Here is a 14,712-nt window from a genome sequence, read left to right as displayed (position 1 = left end):
TCACCGGGAGGCTGGCTTCTCAGGAAAGGTACAGCCAGCCCGTCTAGTGATGACACTGGCTGTGTAGTGGCCAGGATGGTTGCATTCAGTCAGAGCTTTGTCTGAGAACTGCTGTGACAGAAAACCTCCAACAAATGCATCAGTAGCGCCATTGGTGTCAACAATTTCTTTCTGGTCTTGATCCAATGCAGCAAAAGTGGTGACACCATTTTCTGTAGCCATTATTGTCTCTTTTCTCTCTTGGGTGAAGAGCACAATTCTCGGCCTCTTCAAGTTCACCTTTGGTAAGACTTGTGTCTTTTTGGTGATCTCTTTAATGTCTTCAGTCTCAAAGTCTTGCTCTCTGGCAAAAAGTGGCAGCTTCTGTCTCATTTCCAATAATATGCAACATAAGGCATAACTTTCATCAAAGGTTCCTCGTAGAACTAGCTATTAAATGGTATAGACAGATTCAAAGTGAAGATTGTATTGTTTTCAGAAGCATGATGAGCCAGCCACCTTTAATAATTTATTCTGGGGAAACTGTAAGAGAAAAGCCTGCTATATTAAAAACTCTCGCTTTTTCTACCAACAGCCAGTTTTTCTTCAGGTCAAGACGTTTTTCCTTTTTGTAACCATTGGGAGCAGCAAGACTAGCAACAAGAGTCCTGTTGTCGCCAGTGATGCAGGCTGCACAAGTCCCCGTTGCCTGTTCATTCTGCTCATAGCAATGAGAATCCACATGGGCTTCAGTAGCTTTTCTCTTTAGGATTTCCCCAGATTTATCTATACCAATGCATTTTAAAAAATGTTGCTGCTTTGTGTGGCTGTTGAATCATCCCCTGAGCCACTTTAATGGAATTCTGGGTGGAGCCTTTAGCATGATATTTGACATTAAGTTTTTTAACAAGCTCCTCAAATAGCTCCTTATGCTTGTCCACTGCTGAGATTTGGTCATTTGGTTTCAGTGAATACCTATTAAGGAAATCCTTGTCCACCACAGCAGAGATGTCAAGAAGTGGATTTCCCATTACAAAGAGAATATTTTCACTCAGCGCTCTTCACACTCACCCCACTTTGGCTATTCAGTGTGTCCCACCTCCTTTGTTCTCTCATCTTAGGGACAATATTCTTGATGTTATACCGCAACTCATCTGGTCTTCAATCTTTGGTGTTCAATGCCTGTAAATGGAGCAGTGATAACATGGGGAACGCTGAGTCTGATTTCCACCTGCTTCATAAAAGGAAACTGTCCCCAACAATAACCTCTACAGTACCAAACAAATAGCTACTTGGCCAGACATGCCACCCTACATGCTCCTGAACCTATTTCTGTGAATCATTGGGTCCAATGTTTGTTGCAACTTGACTCACAGACTTTACTCATAGTTGTGAGGTTTATTAGGGAAATAGGCTGAGGAGTGGGAGAGGCAAAGAATATCACACAAGTCCAGGTTTAGTCCAACAGTCCAAGACAGATTAGATTAACAAGGTACAATTCCTCAATTAGTGAAAGTTCAGGTTCAGTTCAACAGCACATATGTACCTCTGATTTCCTTAGACATTCAGCAAACTATCTCATAGGAGTTACAAGTCAGCTTTTCCTTCCATCATCCAGCAAGCAAAACCTTTAAACTGTGGCTCCATCTCCAAAGTTCCTCTGGCTATACCTTACTACAGTCTCTTTACAGAAGTACTACAGTCTCTTCAACCTCTCACCACCATTTCCACAGTATGGAAAGTGATCTCTTATATCGGTTCTATAGTTGTGGATTGTTTGCAAGGCCGTATGTCTACAGTTAAAGTAGCTGGAAACCATGCCTCCAACGGGGCTAACACAATGCATTGAAAAACCAATTTTCAAGGTTTCTCACACCACAATGTCTTAAATCTATTATTTAGATGGTTTTTTAATACTCAAGGTCATATTTTAATTCTCAGGATGTGTTGTAATATTCTTCAGCTTCAGTTTAAACTTGCACATAATTAATATGCAATATGAATTACATCTCAACATGAGGAAGACAAAAATCTTCACTACCGGGCTGATTGGCAACACTGACAGATGGGGAAAAGACTGAAATTGTTAATGATTTCATCTTGCTTGTGTCAACAATCAATACTCTTAGCACCAGCAGTCAAGAAATCAAAAGATGTTTAGCATTGGGAAAGTAAGCTGTAAAGTATTGAATAACAATGATGCCAGACTGAAGACTAAAGTGTGTCTGATTCAAGCCATGGTCTTTTCAATCACTTGTTATGCATCTGAGAACTAGACAACGAATAAGAATCACAGAAGAACTATTGATGGTTTCGAGTTATGGTGCTGGAGAAGAGTACTGAATGTGCCACGGACTGCCAAAAGAACAGGTAGGTATGTTTTGGACAGGGTGCAGCCAGAATGTTCCTTAGAGGTAAGGATGGAAAACTTTGTCTCACGTACTTTGAACGTCTTTTTAGGAAGGGCTATTCCTTGGAAAGGGACATCATTCTTGGAAAGGTGGAGGGTCAGCAAAAGAGAGGAAGATCTTCAAGATGTATTGACACAATGACTGCAGCAGTAATGAGCTCGAGTGTGTCAGAGATGGTGGGAAGGCACAATCTGATGATCTGGAGTTGTTATGAATCTTACTTGACTTGATGGCATGTAACAACAATTACCACAGATGTTAATTGTAGATCCAAGTAAGATGACATCATTGACACCTCCAATATTTGCTCTATCATGATGTTGCTTATTGGTGCAGTGGTGATGATTTTTTATTTCTTGATTGAGATGGAATCCACATTTAAGAGTTTTCAGTAAGTACTTCAAATTTTCACTTTCTGCAAGCATGATTATTATCTGCATAACTCAGGGTTAATAAGTTATGTTAAGAGTTTTCCTCCATTCTTAATGCCATATTTTTCATATAGTCCAGCTTCTCAAATTTTTTGCTCAGCACACAGAGTAAATAGTATGGAGAAGGATGCAACTGTGACAAACATCTTTCCTGACTTTAAACTATGTATTGTTTCCTTGTTCTGTTCAGACAACTGCTTCTTGGTCTATGTATTGGATCTGCATGATCACAATTAAGTGTTACAAGATTTCCATTTTTCTTACTGTTATCTATAACTTGTTATGTTCCACACAGCTAAATTCCATTGTAGAGTCAATAAAACACAAGTTAACATCGTTTTGGACTTCTCTGCTTTCAGTCAAGATCCAACTGACATCACCAATGACGTTCTTTGATCACTGTTAACTCAACGAAATAGATATCATTAATTCTACTTTTGCTCCCTCACTGCCAATGAGTCCATTCTGACTCACAGAAAATGATATAATTTAGATAATTTACTAGTTGGTACTTCATAGCTGAAAGAAAAAACAGCCTCAACAAAGAAGTCTAGCCAAGTTTTATGTCTCATTGCTGGAAATGCTGACAGTTCCCATATAATTGAAGCCTTTGCCATTTTTGTTGTTGTTGTTGCTAAATGCCATTGAATTGACTAGAACTCATAGTGACCCTATGAACAACATAACTGAACCTTGTTCTTTCCTGTCTCATCCTCATGATTTCCAACATCCAAACCCATTGTTACAATCACTGTGTGAATCCACCTTGTTGAGGGTCTTCTTCTCTTTCTCTGACCATCCATCTTTGCCAATGGGTTGTTAAAAAAGCCTGGTTCTAGGTTACACAATCAGTTACCTGAAACTTCCTTGGATAAATGTAATAATTATATCATCTTACAAATTTCACTGGGGAAATTTGCTGTAAGAGACTTCTCAAAGGTGCTAAAAAAGCAATTATGTCAGTCTAGAGACTAAGGTGTGCCTGATCCAGGCCATGATTCTCACAATTGCTTGCCATGTATCAGAGAGTTGGACAATAACTAGGATGACAGAAGAAGAATCGATGTCTTTGAGTTGTGATGCTGGAGAAGAATATTGAACATACCATGGACCACTAAGAAAACAAGTCTGTCTTGGAGAGGGTAAAACCAAGTTTCTTATTGGATGCAAGAATTTTGAAGCTCTATCTCACTAACTCTGGGCATGTGGCCAGGAGGGACCAGTCATTGGAGAATGACATAATGCTTGGAAAGGTGGAGGTACAGCACAGGAGAGGGAGACCACAGATGAGATGGACTGGTATAGTAATTGGGGCAATGGGGGTTGGTATTTCAGAATTAGTGAGACTGCTCAGAACAGGCAGGGTTCAGAGCTGCTGTACATGAGGTCACTATGGATCATAACAACATCTTATAAAAAATAGAATTGAGGAGGAAAGTATAAGAAAAAGAGGAAATAAAACAGGTGTTAAAGGCTTAGTAAGGAGGTACCCTATTCCGATTGCTTTTTGCTTGGTATTCTTGACAGTTTTTTCGTTTTCACTTCCATCATTCAAAGCTCTGAAGGCCTAGTCTGTTGAGAGTTGCCCTGCTAATCCAAAGGCCACACTTTTCTGGCAGCTCTGTTGGAGAAAGATGCACAACTTTTACAGCCTCAGAAATCCAGTGGAGGGTCAGCTATGAATAGGTTTTATTCGACTGAGAATGAGAGCACCCTTAAAAGTACCTGACACCTTTTACAGCTTTTAAACACATGGAGCCCAACAAAAATCTTATTCTAAAGTTAACTCAAATTAAAAATCTCTTGTTGTTGTTATTGTTATGCGCCATGAAGTCACTTGTGACTCACAGCAACCCTACAGACAAGAGCCCTAAACCCTGCTGTATCCTGTGCCAACCTCACTGTCTCCAATACACCTACTCCCACCACCCTAATCACTAAATCAATCCATCTTATCAAGGGTCTTCCTCTCCTGCACTGTCCCTCCACTCTCCCAAACATGATGTCCCTCTCCAAGAGTTCTTCTGAACTTCTGTTGTTGAACAAGTTTTGGGGTTTGTTTGTTTTCTGAAAACAAACAAAGGGTCAGCTATGGGACAATTCTGATTCTACAGTATACAACAACATGTTGAACAGTTTTCATATGGCTTGGCATCTCTCTTTCCCCATATCTGTTTCTTAGCTTGCTTGTTTAAATTTTTTTATATCTCAAAGACACATCCCACACTAATATTGTCTCATTACTATAATAGAAATTATCCATTCCTAAATTGGATTATTATAACCATTGGTATGTTGTTGTTAGGTGATATCAAGTACAACTCCTAGCGGACCTATGAACAACAGATCTGAATCCTGTCCTATCATGTGCCATACTCAGAATCTCTGACACACTCAAGCCCATTGCTGCAGCCATTGTGTCATCTACCTGGTTGAAGGTCTTCCTCTCCTTTACCGTCCTTCTACCTTTCCAAGCATGATGCCGCTCCCCAATGCCCAAAGTATGTGATTTTAAACACATTTTTGGGGAGATGCAATTCAATACGTAACAATTTATTCCCCCCAAATTCATGCTCTTGCCACTTGCAAAACACAGTCATAATCATCATATCATCCCAAAAGCCTTACACCAATTCTAAATCCAAAATCTAATTTTCTAAAGCATCTAAATAAAATATATGTAATACTTTGGGTATATTCTGTCCTGTGGCAAAATTTTTCTTTATCTGTGAACCTATGAACTCTAGATAAGTTAGTTATATATTTCCAGAGGATGATGGAGGAATATGTACAGGGTGGACATTTCCATTACAAATGAGAAATTAAAAAGAAAAAAGGGATAAAGAGTACCTAGCAAGTTCAAAACTCAGCAGAAAAATTTATATTAGCTCTCAAGGCTTAAGGATAATCTTGTTCTTTGGGACCATCAGGGCAATGGCCCTGACCTCTAGACTTAGGGTGTTGGTCATACTCTGCAGATTCTGCATGGAGGTCTCTATGCCTTAGGCTTCAGTTTTTCCTTCCAGGCTCCCTGGGATTACAGTTTTATTCCCTCAGCTTTAGGTGTCCCCATTTTCTTAGTCGATTGGAGTTGCAAACTCCTTTACGTCTCAGCCCATATAGGCCACTTCCTTCTGCCCCTTGAGCATGGTAACCCCACCCTTTCAGCTGCTGGAGGTGGCTACAGCTCCCTGGCACATTTTAACAGTAGCCCCACACTTAAGAACTGAGTTGTTAAATATCTCACTCTGAAATCCAGAAAACTGATCTTGCTCTTTGAGATACAAAAGACTTTGGCCCCACTTGTATCCCCAGCTATGCTCTTTGAGCTGTTCCAGGTGTGCTATAGTGTATTATTTGATGCCTCTTCTAGCCATTGCCTTACTTTCTTTCTTTTTTTTTTGCCTTAGTAGGACCATGCAAATAAAGTGTGAGACAGTGATGTAGAGATTGACCAGTTTCGTCATCCTCTCAGGCATAAACTGACCAGGTCCAGAGGTGAAAATAAGGATCTAATTTCCATAAAGAAGAAAGAAACTCAGTGTGCAACATATTCTTTGGACCTGAGACCTCTTCACAAACCAGATATGGGGCCTGTGACACTACCAAGATGGAATGAAACTTAGAAACTGCAGTAGGGGGTAGTAGCAGGAGCAGCAGCACTGCTGATGACAGCAGTGGAGAGAACACAGAACCAGATACCAATGTGAGACAGCTGTGAGCTCCAGGCCTAGAGAAGGATAAAGATGAGTACTTGCTGGCCCAGTGGGTGCCTTTGGACACTGGCAGGTGAAGGTAAGCCTGCTGAACCAAGAGCTAGAACCAAGTACTTTAGGGCTAAGGCTACTGGACAAGTGTGGGTGTCAGACAATTGGCAAAGCTAAAGAAACTATGTAACACTTACCTGAGGAGGGCAGAGTCCAAAGCTAAAAGTCTGAGAGTCAGAGAGAGGCCTCACTCTGGCACAGCTGAGAAGTTGCTTAACTAAACCATATCCTGAATGTTTCCAAATCTGAGTATCATTTCCCTTAAAAAGCCTTGTAACTGTCAGTACAGTCTGAATTTTGTGTATCTATTAAAACAAATTACTGAACTGTAGAGACATAATAACATGGGAGAGACAATTGGTGTTCAAAGTGGTGTTGTTGTTGTTATGTGCCATCGAGTCTCTTGCGACTCATAGCGACCCTATATACAAGAGCTCTAAACACCGTTTTATCCTGTGCCAACCTAGCCATCCCAAATGCACTTGTTCCCACCACTCCAGTCACAGAATCGATCCATCTCATCGAAGGTCTTCCTCTCCTTTGCCGCCCCTCCACTCTGCCAAACATGATGTCCCTCTCCAAAGACCAGTCCCTCCTTGCAACATGCCCAAAGTATGTCAGATGAAGTTTCAGAACCCTTGACTCCAAGGAGCATTCCGGCTTCACCTTCTCCAGGACAAACCTGTTTGTTCTCCTAGCAGTCCATGGTATATTCAACACTCTTCTCCAGCACCACAGCTCAAAGGCATCAATTCTCTTTCTATCATCCCTACTCAGTGTCCAACTCTCTGATGCATAGCAAGTAACTGCGAAGACTATAGCCCAGATCAGGTGCACCTTAGTCTCCAGCCTGACGTCATTAGGAAGAAAAGGAAAAAAAAAGTAGGACGATGTAGTCAATGGGGACATATCTGACCCCACAGGAATTGTCTTTGTGCTGCTAGTACTGCTGATGGATCTTTTTCCCCTCATTGAAGTTGATGGAGGTCAGGCACTTCTCTCCCAAGCTTACTACACTGTTTTTTTTTTAATTACAAAATTTAATTGTAAAGATCAAGCAGTACTTATTAGCCAAACAAATCCTTATTGATAGTAGTATGCAGGTAATAGTTGCTACAACTACACTGTTTTTTATACCAGTGGCATTCCTTTTCTTTTCTTAAAGGACATACGATGTAGCTCTCTTGCCTGTTTCCTGCCTGTAAGGTCCCCAGGTGCAGAAAACTTTCTTTCCTTTCATCCTTTTGCTGTCCTCTTCACTCCACGTTCATGGGTTTTCTGCCATGGCAGCTGGTTAGATGCATCACTCACAGGCTTAAATACTTTAATGAAATATTGAGTAACCATAACTTTGGTGAAAATTCTAGAATATGTGGTCTTAATTTGTACAGCAAAATTTCCAAATCATTACATTCTGCTTCATTTTATACGGTTCATTTTTAAGTTCATCTTGTTCCTCTCACATTTTATTATAAGCTGCAAGAAGAAATCATGTGGTCCCTTTAAGACCTTGTTTAGAAATCACATCATCCATGACAACAGTCCAGAATAAGAGGTGCATAGCAAAGTGGACTGGATGGAGGGGGGAGGAAATTGTGCAACAGTGAAAGAATCTTTTTAAAGAGAAAAACGAATAGGGACAGAAGGAGGAAAATGTACAATAATGAATGAATGGAAATCCAAGTTTTCTGTAAACTTTCATTAAAATGTAAATAAAATTTTTTTTTTTTTAAAAATCACAGCGTGGCAAGAAGCTGCACTGCAATCCCAGAGGTATGTGGTTCAAATCCACCAGATGCTCTGCAGGAGGAGGAAGGACAATCTCCTCCTCCTGTACCAGTCAGATCTGATTTGATGGTACACACACACACACACACACACACACACTCACATCATCCAAATATCCAAGTGTATCACTTACAAGTTTTACCCTCCACCAAAAACATGAGCATAGTTCCGAAAAATTCTTTGCCATTGCATAAAAACCACTGTCTAAACACATACTCACCATTTTCTTTCAAGGCCTCACCAAAAGTACATTTAATCTACATTTCTGGCAATATTGTGTTGCAAGTGTATCTAAGTGGGAGAAAATGGTACATTGAGGTATAGGGTCAGAGGGAGTAAGAATAGCACAGATCCTCACTGGCCCAGATCAGAAAGCAGATAAAGAGCCTGTAGTCCAGTCCCATGGCGCCTGTAGAGCCACACCAGCAGCAAGAGGTTCGTTTATTCATTGTTGATGCAGAGACTCACAGTTTTGGTACTGAAAAAATGGAGTTTATTAGGAAAGGAAGTTGGGGGGGGGAGACAAAGAATATCATCTGAAACAAGTCCAGGTTTTAGCTCAACAATTCTAAGGCACAATCCCTCAATAAATGCAGGCTCTGGATTCTGTTCAATCATCAAATCCAAATCATCCAGCAAGGTTTGCTACAGAGCAGTTATAAGTCAGCTTCTCTTTCAAGTATCTTCATGAACAACTAAACCTTTTACTGTGGCCAGTCCAAATGTAAGAAACCTCAGGTCACACCTTGCCACAGTTTGTCCGCAGCAATGCCACAGTCTCTCCACCACCAGCGTCTAGACGCCACAAGCCTTGCTCGCCTTAAACCTTGCTGACCAGTATGGGAAGAACTCCTCTTGTCCTAGTCCCACAGATAAAGCTGATTTGCAAGACCATGTGTCTGCAGTTAAGGAAGGGGGAGACTAGAAGGGGCTAAATAATGGTTGAAAAAACCCAGCTTTTAGGTAAATACCACAAAGTGCCAAGTGTATTCTCTAAGAAGATAGAGCTTTTTTTCTATAGCTCTCCTTCCTTCTGAGATCTCACTAGAATTGCCTTTGGCATTTATATTTCCAAGGTAATCTAGGCTTTTACTATTAAACCCCTTAATACTTTTCAGTCCTCAAATGCAGAACAGAAGTTCAAATCCTTATGGACTAGACTTTCTGGATCCATGCAGAGTAGACGAATTCCTGAAACTACTGCTTTGGGATAATCTTTAAACCTTAACCAAAAAATACTCCCTGAAGTTTTATTAAAACCAGCAATAATTTAGCTTCTTGTTGTTGTTAAATGCCATTGAGTCAAGTATGACACATAACGACCCTATGAACCAAAAGTCCGAACCCTGTTCTATAACTATCATTGTTTCTCTAGTGTTCATAGGGTTTCCAAAGGCCTGTTATTTAAAAAGTGGATTTCAATTTAGCTTAAATAGTAAAAAAGATCAGCAGTGAACACTATTCTATTTTAAGATCTATATGTGATCAAATTGATAACAGCAACTCAAAAGATTAGACAGAAACTTTAGGGGGCAGTGAGTTTATGTTAATGAGCGAGAATAACGTAAAAGGAGGGTGAGTATAGTTACACAATTTGGAGAATATGATCAATGCTACTACATGTAGAATTGGTTGGTACATGTTTTCCTGTATCTATTCTCACCACTACCAAAAATAAAATTTCAATTAAAAAGTGAGGTGGGCAAAGATTATGGAATGTATGAGTCCATCAGAACAAAAAAACCCAACCAGTCATCCAACTTCTATTCATTACCCAATTCCAAAAATGCTTCACAATTTAGGTATCTGTTACAGAGTTCACATTCCTCTAGTACCAAGTTCTTAGTTCTCCAGTGATTTATAACAGAAATACCACAAGGAGATGGTTTAAATAAACAGCAACTCATTGTCTAACAGTTTAGGAAGCTAGAAGTCTAATTCAGAGCTCTGGTTTTCTAGGGAAGGGCTTTCTTTCTGTGCCAGCTCTGGCAGAAGATCTATTTCTCCCCTGACTTTCTGCTCAAACTTCACATGGCTTCACATCTCTCTTCCCTCACCTCTACTTCTCAGCTTGCCTGTTTAATTTCTTCTATCTCAAAACAGATTGACTCAAGACACACCCTGTATTAACACTGCCTCACTAACCAGGGACAAACTGTTCCCAAATGGGGTATTAGCTATAACCATAAGTTAGGAAATATAATATGTATTTTGAGGGGACATAATCCAATCCATGGCTTAAAACCAAGAAAGGTGTGTATCAGGGGTTTCTCTATACTTGTTCAAACTCTATGCTGAGCAAATACTTTAAAAAACTGTACTCTGTGAAGAGGAATGTGGCACCGGGAACAGAGGAAGACTCAACAACAACCTGCATTATGCAGATGACACGACCTTGCTGAAAATGAAGTGGTCTGAAACACTTGCTGCAGAAGATCAAAGACCTCAGTTTTCAATATGGATTAAATCTCAACATCAAGAGAGAAAAATCTTCACTACTGGGTCAAGAGGCAACATGATGATAGATGGAGAAAAGACTGAAGATCTCAATGATTTCATCTTACTTGGATCCACAATCAACACCTTGATACCAACAGTTACGAAATCAGAAGACGTTTTGCTGTCAAGGACCTCTCAACAGTTCTAAGAGCAGGGAGGTCTGGTGGCCTAGTGGTAAGGAGCTGTGCTGCTAAAGCAAAGGCATGTGGTTTGAATCCATGAGCTGCTCTTCTGGAGAAAGAAGGACAATCTCCTCCTGTGCCACTTACAGGTCCTGAAAACTCACTGGAGGGTTAGTCCCAACTCAAAAGCACATAGCAAAGTACTACAGAGCAATAAAGCCAGTTTAAAGACTGAGACACACTTGATTCAAGCCATGGTCTTTCCAATAACCTGCTATGCATATGAAAGTTATTGTTGTTATGTGCCATCGAGTCATTTGTGACTCATAGCGACCCTATGTACAAGAGCCCTAAATGCCATTCTATCCTGTGCCAACCTCGCTGTCTCAAACATATTCATTCCCACCACTCCACTCACAGAATTGATCCATCTCATCGAGAGTCTTCCTCTCCTGTGTCGTCCCTCCACTCTCCCAAATATGATATCCCTCTCCAAGGACCAGTCCCTCCTTACAACATGCCCAAAGTATGTCGGATGAAGCTTCAGAATCCTTGACTCCAGGGAACATTCTGGCTTCACCCTCTCCAGGACAAACCTGTTTGTTCTCCTAGCAGTCTATGGTATATTCAACACTCTTCTCTAGCACTACAGCTCAAAGGCATCAATTCTCTTTCTATCATCCCTATTCACTGTCCAACTCTCTGATGCATCGCACGTATTTGCAAAGACTATAGTCTGGATCAGGCGCACCTTAGTCTCCAGCCTGACGACATTGCACTTCAGTACTCTTGAGAGGTCCTTCACAGGCTGACTTTCCCAATGCAATTCATCTCTTGATTTCCTGGCTGCTGTTACCAAGACTGTTGACTGTGGAGCCAAGTAAACCAAAACTATTAACTTTCTCAATCTCTTCACCATCCATACTGATGCTGCCAATTGGCTCAGTGGTGAGAGTCTTTGTTTTCTTGATATTGAGCTTCAATCCATATTGAAGACTGCAGTCCTTGACCTTCTGCAGCAAGTGCTTCAGGTCCTCCTCAGTTTCAGCTAGCGGGGTTGTGTCATCTGCATAACGCAGGTTGTTGACGATTCTTCCACCAATCCTGATGCCACATTCCTCCTCGTACAGCCCAGTGTCTCGGATGGTCTGTTCTGCATACAGATTGAAAAGGTATGGAGACAAAATACATCCCTGACGGACGCCTTTCTTGATTTTGAACCATCCAGTGTCTCCCTGCTCTGTTCTGACGACTGCCTCTTGGTCCAAGTATCTGAAAGTTAGACAATGAAAAAGGATGGCAGAAGAAGTATTGATGCCTTTGAGGTGTGGTGTTGGAGAAGAGTACTGACTATCCCATGGACTGCCAAAAGAACAAACAGATATGTCTTGGAGAAGGTAAAGCCAGCCTGTTCCTTAGAGGCAAAAATGGCAAAGCTTTGTCTCATACACTTTGGGCATGTTGTTAAGAAGGACCAATCCTTGGAAAAAGATATCATGCTTGGAAAGGTGGAGGGTCAATGAAAGAGAAGACCACCCTTTAAAAGGTGGACTAAAAGTGACTGTAACAATTGACTCAAGTGTGTCAGAGACAATGAATTGACACAGAATAGGGCAAGGTTCAAATCCGTTGTTCATGGGGTTGATATGAGTTGAACTTGAAGACACTTAAGAACAACAACAATACAATCCATAATTGAGAGCATCCAATATAAAAAAAGATAAAAATTCAAGTGACTCTTATTAGGAAATGGTAAAGAAATAGAAGATTTTTTTTTAATCCACAAATGGAGATTGAAACCAAAAGGTGGTTCAGTTACAGTCCTGTGCTTTCTGATCACAATGTGTAGTTGACTGTCTGAGTCATGGAAAAAAGCATTTCCTGTGGATATTTTTGGGTTGCTTGCTTCAGTGGTAGGATTTGGGGCCCTATAACTTTATTCCCAGAAAACTCTGGTAACTGAATTGTGCGGCCAACCCTGCAAAGGCAGTGGTTAGAATCCACCATCTGCTCCATAGGAGAAAGATGGGCAATCCCTTACTACATAAAGCCTCTGAAAACCTATTGAGGGGTCAGCTAAGAGTTGATTTGACATTACAAAATAGCAACAACAACAATATCACCATATTCACCTGCCTAGTAGTAGAGAGACAGTGTGTGCCAGAAATGAAAATGTGAAGGGTATTAAGCTAATCATACTGGTGTTATGAAAAGCTTCAGGCCAACAGCTCCTATAGTCTATATTGCAGATTTAGATAGAAGACAGAAATAAATTCTGGACTCCCACAGATAGCAGTGAAGAGGGGACTTCTAGAGAATGTGTGAGGTTATGGATCTGTAGAAGTATTGACACAAAAGGCAGCTAGAATGGAAGTTTGGGTAATGCTCAGCAAGAAACTACATAGAGAGAAATGGAAAATTCCTGTAGTTTGACCAGTTTGACTAGAATAAGAGGTGATTCATCAGGGCCCCATATTTGGATGTTAAAAAAAAAAAGTTACTGCCTATCTATCTGCACACACAAATACACATGAGATAGTTAATGCAATTTCTTTACATCAGTTTAGTTCAGGTTGAAGAAATCATATACTACACAATTGAATAACTCTGGATCCTAAGAAGAATTATTTTGACAGTGGACAGTTAGGGTGTGTGTGTGTGTGTGTGTGTGTGTGTGTGTGTGTGTGTAAAATAACATCAAAGGAGCCAAAATATAAGTTTTCCTTCCTACATCCCAAGCTTCCTCCCTACACCTTGGGCTCTTTTCTGTACTCGAGACATATAGGCAAAGCAGCAGCACATCCATATTTTGTGTGACTTGTGAAACCAGTACAATTGTCTTAATGTCCTTCACATTTTCATTTCTGGAATGTAACAAGAGGCCTTACATTCCCACAACGACTGAACAGGAAAGGTCAAAAGAACTTTCCAAATGTAATTCTATTTAAAACAGGAAGGAAGAAAATGTGCTGGAAGGTAAATCTAAGCTAAAAAACTAAGTGCATAAATTAAGTTCACGGCTAAAAAGCCTAGATTTTGTGAGAGAGCTAGAAGCTGGAATCTGGCCAACCCCTCCTGCCTTACATCCTCACCCCCACACAATTTGCCTGAAAAGGACCACCTTCCCCCACTGTAGCACGTGTGTTAAAGAGGAACGAACACTGCTGATCCTCCCTTGCAGAACCACATTTTACATTTTCTCATAAAATGTTGGGTAACCAGAGGTTGCCAGAAAAATGCTGAATATCTAACTAACTGGGAGTTCAAGGTAGACCTTGGCCCCATCTACCATCCATAACTGGGTCCAGAAATTACGGAGGGAATGGTAGGGGAAAGGGAGAATTCTAAAAACACCTTCAAGACTCCCTATTTACTATTGACGGAATTTTTCCCCTCTTTTCAAAGCCTGCGGGTGGTAAAGGGGTGCAGCACTGATTCGGGTGGGGCAGGACGCAGACAACTCAGCCCTGCCTTTCTCGCCCCACTGAGCTTGTTCCTTCCCCCAGGTGATGCTAGTTTTCCCGGTTTTTAGCCTGTTTTCCTGCTTGCTTTTTAGCTGAAAAATCACAATCCTACCCATGCCTACATTTTTCCTCTGTATAGGTTAAAACAGATTTATCCTGGAGAGGGTTAAACCAGGCTGCTCCTTGGAGGCAAGGATTCTGGGGCTTTGTCTGACATACTTTGGACATGTTGTGAGGAGGGACAGGTCCTT

At 40.8% G+C, this 14,712-nt stretch overlaps 1 pseudogene; it reads right to left on the bottom strand.

Moving 5' to 3' along the window:
- The window catches only part of LOC102860845, a 16,599-nt pseudogene continuing 1,887 nt past the window's right edge, over positions 1-14,712 (bottom strand).

The sequence above is a fragment of the Elephantulus edwardii genome, unplaced genomic scaffold, assembly GCF_000299155.1.
Source record: "Elephantulus edwardii isolate Elephantulus edwardi_28Jun2011 unplaced genomic scaffold, EleEdw1.0 scaffold00184, whole genome shotgun sequence".
Classification (NCBI taxonomy): domain Eukaryota; kingdom Metazoa; phylum Chordata; class Mammalia; order Macroscelidea; family Macroscelididae; genus Elephantulus; species Elephantulus edwardii.
The sequence above is the reverse complement of the archived record's forward strand: the minus strand, read 5'-3'. Positions and strand labels throughout refer to the sequence as shown.